The 6,000-nt window shown below is 40.9% G+C and overlaps 1 protein-coding gene across 12 annotated transcripts in view; it reads left to right on the top strand.

Moving 5' to 3' along the window:
• The first annotated feature begins 3,058 nt into the window (after positions 1–3,058).
• Positions 3,059–6,000, top strand: part of SULF1 (sulfatase 1) — a 176,255-nt gene continuing 173,313 nt past the window's right edge. For 5 of the 12 annotated variants that reach the window (XM_070481121.1, XM_070481107.1, XM_070481122.1 and 2 more), the window contains exon 1: positions 3,059–3,382. The gene's annotated coding sequence lies outside the window, so the exon portion shown is untranslated. The remainder of the gene's footprint in view (positions 3,383–6,000) is intronic. The other 7 variants (XM_070481108.1, XM_070481124.1, XM_070481111.1 and 4 more) reach the window with 5 other exon arrangements.

Below are 6,000 nucleotides of genomic sequence, written 5' to 3'. Positions count from 1 at the left end.
ATCTTAAGTGCATTAAATCTTCGTATTAGCCCCCTGGCTTGGTAAACCTTTATGCTGGCTTTGTTCTCTTTTTTTCAAGCATGACAAACAAGTGGTTTTTCTTTTTCGCTTTAATGATTCTTTAAACAAAAAGGAGTCGTTTAGGGTTTTCTCCGAGGCTGATAGGTGTTTCTGTTTAATGAGGTTTTTATTATACTGTATTGGCTTCCCTGAAAAGAAATTACGAGCAGCAAACAGCTGATAATAGAACAAGACTGGAAGAAACAATAACCAAGAGGGGGAAAAATTAGTGTGGCGGCAGATGCACGCGCTGCAGCTCAGGGATTAAATGCCACTTGCATTTTCCCTTGGCCACCATTGTACTAGTAATAACGTGGACGCGGGCACTTATGTGCCGGTTATATGCATGCGTGAAAGATATGGAGATAGATATAGACCCAGCTAAACTGCCATCTGTGGAGGAAGAAGGGTGGTGAGCTCAGTCTAGACAAAGATGAGGGAAGCTCAGAGTGCGGGTTTACAAGGGCTGGTCGGTTACCATGGAAACTAATTGGAGCTAATAAGTAAAGGGACATTTTCACTGTGGGAACAGAATAGGAGGGGCTATTTTTCAATATCACCATTACCTACAATTCATCTTTCATTTTAGGAGTGTCCTCACCTCATTCCTGTGATGGAGCTATTCCTTCTGCGCACAATCTCACCCTGGTCAACACCACATTCAAAGGCCGCGTATCATCTTTTAGAATGCGCCAAATTTTAAGTTTAGATCTTTCAAGACAGAATCAATTTCACTTTTTTTTCCTCCTTAAAAAATAAACTGTTTGCAGATGGCAAGGAGAAAGGAGCAGAGGTAATGGAAAATTCTTAACTTCTGAACTGACACTGCTGAGCACTGAAGCTGGCTACCGGGAGAAGGGGAGCAGGACCTTATCCTGTAGCACCAGCTTCAGGTTTTTGTTTGAGTTGATTTTGCCTAAGAAAGGCATTTCAGAACGTCAACCCAAAAACGTGCCGCCGTGGACTCGTTTTACAAGACTTTTGAAAGGTAATGTTTACAGACACTGCACAGAGCCAGAATTAAGATCCTAGCAAATGGGCAGCCTCTATTATTCAACCTGTATTTTTTATTTTAAAGCAAGTTTTAGTAGTATAAATAGCTGAAGTTATCTATAAAAGAGAAGCAGAGACAGATTTAATGAAAAGATTTACAATTAAGAATAGAAGAAAAATGTTTGTGTTAAACAGCGCTTTCAACAATAATGTGGGTCAGAGCCGGGACCACATGGGAAATGGCTTGGGGAAGGTGTGTTACAAGCACAGGGTTGATAAAACAGGATTCAACACCTTTGCAGTTTCTTAGGTTTTACTTCTGTAACTCAATTTACAGTTTAAGAGAATGCAAACTGCCTTAACAACGTCTCCAGGGTCTTCAAACTCTATGCAACTGAGGTAATCCAGATTTCCAGACATGAGTCTGGTTGGCTTAGCCCCCCCAAAAAAATTTTTTAATGAAAAAAATTGCCTTGCAATAATTGGCACTATTAAAATTTTTATGATGCCCAAGAGAAGTTTTAGCCCCGTGGTGCCACTTGCCATTGTTGAATGTTTCTGTGTTGATTATGTATCTGGATTTAGCTGATTAGGCACAGTGGTTAAGTGAATATACTATATATTGTGAAACAGACACCTCATAATCACTTCTGGGAAGAAACTGAGCAAACGCATGAGGACTCCAACCTCTAATTCTTGTTTTTTCTCCTTTTTCCCTCAGCCCAACTATAGGAAAAATTCGCTGTCTGAAAATTATATTTCTTTAATCCTAAACTTCATAAAATTACACCAGAAGTAATTTTTAAGTGCCTTAGTATATCACACAAAACTTCCTGGAAAAGAAAATGAGCTAGTCAAGTCAATTTTGCTGGATATTGAAATAATTTTCTTCGTCATACAGGCCCTATAGTCTAGATTTTAATGCTTTAGGCAAGTTTAAAGTTTTTTGGATTTTATTCCACCTATCCCCCTCTCAGTGCAAAGAAGTTCAAAAGGTGCAAAATCTAAAATATTGGCTTCCCACAGACACTGTCAGGGAGTTGATAATATTTCAAATTCCTATTTTCTCTCTCAGATTATTAAAATTCCTTAGAAGTCTGATGGAATTTTTTAAGTGGTGAGCTTTGTAGCAATTAATTTATTTCCAGATATCTTCTTAAGTATTGTAACAAGTATAGCCATTTTCTGGTTCAGACTGCTATCAAAGTAATTAGTTCTATCAAACAGTTCAGAGAACCCCCCCCCCCCCGCCACCACCACCAAAAAAAAAGAAAAAGAAATGCACATAAGAAGGAGGTAGTGAAATGACCAAAAAATTGAAAACATTTCAAAGGAAGATTGTTAATGAGCTGTTTGAGCTATATGGGCATTATAAGAGCAATTAACTAGAAGCCAATAAAAATAATCAATGACAGCACAGCCCTGTGCTACCAAGTGCTTTGACAAAGAGATGTCTGTGAAGGCAGCGATTAAAAAAGCCACCTTTATCTATGGGAGCACGTGCTATTTTACATGAGTAGAAACTTACATGATTTTCATTGACTATTTCTGAAGTTCAGCCTGTGGCAAACAGGGAAGAGCTGTATGTGGGAATAGAGGAGTTCCTGCTCGGAGCTGCGCCCCCACCCCTTTCCTCCCAGGAATGTTGGGGGCAGCCACGATCTAATCAAAGGAAGGTAGGAGTTTAGATTTCAAAACGTAGATGTCACATTTCAGTGCAAACTACTCCTACATTAACACTTTATCAGTATGTCAGGATGAATCTTTTATCTCCTTGGGGGGCGGGGGAGTGCCTGGCTGAGAAGATTGCCCTCTCTAGGCTGGCAGGAAAGGATTTTTAGTGTTGCTGTGCATCCTACGGAGGGTCCCAATCATCCCGGGAGAGCGCAGGAGTTGTGAAAAGTAACGCACAACTGGCCACCAGAATAATTCATTCCCTCCACCTTCTCTTTAGCACCTCCCACTTCTCCTCTTTTTATAACAGTCCTTTCTCTCTGAAAATCTCAGGTTACTTGACTGGGAGTTCTCAGACCTCCAGTTTCAGCCCTGCCCTCAGCCTCCGGTCGGTGAGAGACACCAGCCCCAGCAATTGGATTGGGCAGCCTGTCTTGACACACCACTGTGCTGAGTGCTTGAGGACGTGTTTCACCAGATGGTTGGGGTTAGCGTGTGTCATCACGTTCGAGTGGGGATTAGGAGCAGGAAGGCTGCCTTGCTGGAGCTGTGTGGTCTTCTCCAAGAGAGAGTTGCAGGCAAGAGAACGACTTGGCTTTTGGAAGAAGAGGAGGAATTCATTTTCCGCAGACCCGGGAAAACCGATTTTTTTCAGGTAAAGTAGAGAACATTGACTGCTCCTCTCTCTCCGTCTCTCTCTCTCTTTTACCCTAGTTTTGAATGGAATGCTAGCGCAGCACACTTGTCAAAGCCAGTTGTTGCTATCCTATCAATGCTGCTATTGTACGGCTGACAGATAACAGTGACATGCTTGGTGCTTGGCTGTCTTTATAGAACTAACACTCCTCGTCTCTTGCTCTTGAAGGTGTAGCTAAGAAAACGTCTTTAGGAGTGGTGTTCGTCCCCTTTCATATCCTCGTTACACACTCAAACCAGGAGCTCTAAATTGTTCATAAAGGATGGACATGGCCAAGGGAGCATTTATTCCAGCTCTCGAGATTAAAATTCACTTTCAAACTGTTGCATTTTGCTACTCAATTTATCAAAATTCTTTTAAGAGTCTATTACCGAGCTGCTGGCAGAGATGGAAATGCTTTTTTAACCGATCTTTGCAATGTGGATTCTGTCTGACTTATCATGGACCAAAGCCTTTTTAAGAAACGGGGGGCATTGATTCTAAAGTTTGCAAACTCCTTCAGAGGCGAGGCTGCCCTCTGAGCAGCTGATCGGCTTTAAAACAAAACTGCTTAGAGCTAGAAGAAAAGCAGAAAAAGAGGAAGTCAGGAAACGCTCTTTAACATAGTCCTCTTGCCCCTGCAGGGGGGGCAGATGGAGGTAATTCGTTTGCAGATCTGTTTGTGAAAGTTTTACAAGTCATTGAAAACTAAAGTGGCATCTCTGTGATGGATCATTAAAGTCCCTCCATTTATAGGTTTTAAACAGGCTATCTGAAGTGTTAATTAAATGTAAATAGATTTTCAGCCTTGGTTATAAACAAACATTCAAAAAGGTTTTAATTATAAATTAGTCATTGGAAATTAATGGTCATCCGGTCCCTGAGCAGCATAAAATGGGTTGTCGTCATATGTGTGAGCAGTCGTTAACGTAACGACTGCCAAAACCACCCAAATTAAATTGAACTGGATACAACAATGGGGTTTATATGCTATGTTTAATTTGTGCTACCAAAAGAAAAGCCTTTCAAACAGATGCCCTAAAGTTTTCATTTTTCAAAGTTTTGATCAAGCTGGTGAGTCAATGAGTTAGTTCCTTTGCCCCCTAACAGCCTTGCCCCCCCTGCATCAATGTTCCTATACCTATGGTGCTCCAGAGTTCTTGGTCCTCCTGGACTTTCACATTTGATAGAGAAACCCAATACTGTCCTCAGCCTTTGCAGGTGAGAGATTGTCTGAATAATACTGTATATAAGCTATTCTGAAATAGGAGCTGTTGAGTAGGTTGAATAACAGGATTTATGGCTAGTGCTTTGTGATTTTTGTGTTCAACTGCATAAAGATGCCTGGAAAATGATGTTTCAAGTTGCATTATATAATTTTTTTGCAATCAGTCCCTTTATATTTTCTAATTGTTCTTTTACGATATGATTAAAAAGTTACGAGCAAAACAATATTTTAGTATAGTGGTTGGTTGTTATTCAGAATGTCTTCTGGTTACGGTCTTAAAAATCTACTTCATTGAGAAAACATCCTCAGGAATAACCAGGCAGTTATTATGACTGGGTATTATCGGATTCCCAATATTACATAACCAAAATAGGACTAAGTTCATAAGCTGGAGTCTTTTGGAATTCCAGTCATTCCATTTTGGCTTTACAATGGTACTGGGGTTTAAAAAAATAAAGGCAGAAAGGCAAACTAATATCTCGTGTTGTGTCAGGATTAGGACTCTGTGCACAGCCTGTAGCAGGGATGGGGCTGAAGACAAATGCCCTTTTTCACTATGGCAGAAATATTTCAGGAGAAAGTAAAGTTCCTCCGCACAGATGGGCTGTTCCTCCGTGAGACGCATCGTGATGGCATCTAAAAAAGGCAAGTTGCCGTTTAGCCACGGGAGCCCCTCCAGCATATGTCCCTAATGTCACAGACTGACCACCAGGCTGCCTGCCCAGGATTTTGACAAGATGGAAGAATTCCCCCCAAAGGTCAACTGTACAAAGGTTTAGGCAGGAGGGAAACAAGAAAGGAAATATTGAGAAATAATAAATTCACACCTTGAGAAGACAAAGTTGTGTGTTATTCCCCCTAATGAGACTAAAGTAATATGAAAGTAACTTAGCAAAACTAAAAGGGTCTGCTTAAAAGACAGTGCCCACAGGGCAATTCTAGTTTCTTGTCAAAACCTCAATCTACTGGTCCAGATGGTAAACATTCAGAGACATATTTATGGTGACTTCTACATACCTCAGTTTGACATTTGGTTTCTTCCTGACAGCCCTTGTGCTGGTAACACACATGAAGTTCCCGTCAGCGTTCTAACAGCTGTGAAAGTGTTTGACACAAGGGATATCCCGCCCCGTGGAGCGAAAAACAACTGGGGTACAGATCCCAATTTGCAGTGTGGATGCATCCTGCTATCTATCCGTGTTGTAAGGGGATGCATCTTAGAGGTGAAAAGCAATCTGAAAGCTTGATTCATTAAATTACAAAATCCATTTTTATATTGGAGCGGAAAACCAAAATGCATTAATCCAGGTATTCACTGAGCTCGTGGCAGACTTAAGTAGGAACCCGCATCAGAAAACTCAAAAGCTTC

Source organism: Equus asinus, chromosome 12 (assembly GCF_041296235.1).
Source record: "Equus asinus isolate D_3611 breed Donkey chromosome 12, EquAss-T2T_v2, whole genome shotgun sequence".
In the NCBI taxonomy this organism is placed as follows: Eukaryota; Metazoa; Chordata; class Mammalia; order Perissodactyla; family Equidae; genus Equus; species Equus asinus.
The sequence above is the reverse complement of the archived record's forward strand: the minus strand, read 5'-3'. Positions and strand labels throughout refer to the sequence as shown.